Source organism: Plasmopara halstedii, assembly GCF_900000015.1.
Source record: "Plasmopara halstedii genome assembly, contig: Scaffold_2386, whole genome shotgun sequence".
Classification (NCBI taxonomy): Eukaryota; Oomycota; class Peronosporomycetes; order Peronosporales; family Peronosporaceae; genus Plasmopara; species Plasmopara halstedii.
In genome coordinates, this window is record NW_020189293.1 from 233,962 (window position 1) to 234,310 (window position 349).

Sequence of the window (349 nt, forward strand, 5' to 3'; positions counted from 1 at the left end):
TCGATTCGTCGGGGGAGGGGAATGACAAAGCTCCAAGCCAGACAATTCGCGTCGCAATGGCCAAACGCATCCGATTCGACCCTTGCGAGCAACACGAGCAGTGTCAACGCGTGCAACAATCGGCAGAGGCTCGCAGTCAAATCCACGAGAAGTTTACCACGATGCCAGTTCGTGATCAAGAAGGTCTTTTGTCCCGTTCTGCTCCAAGTCCAGTACGGCAGCCTCTGGTTGCCAAGCAACTGCAAATGAAAGTGCGTGAGACCAACTTTGTTGAAGTCACAACCATCAGTACCATCGAGATTGACAATTCAACGAAGAAAGCGTTTGGACAAGCGTATGAGAAAGACCC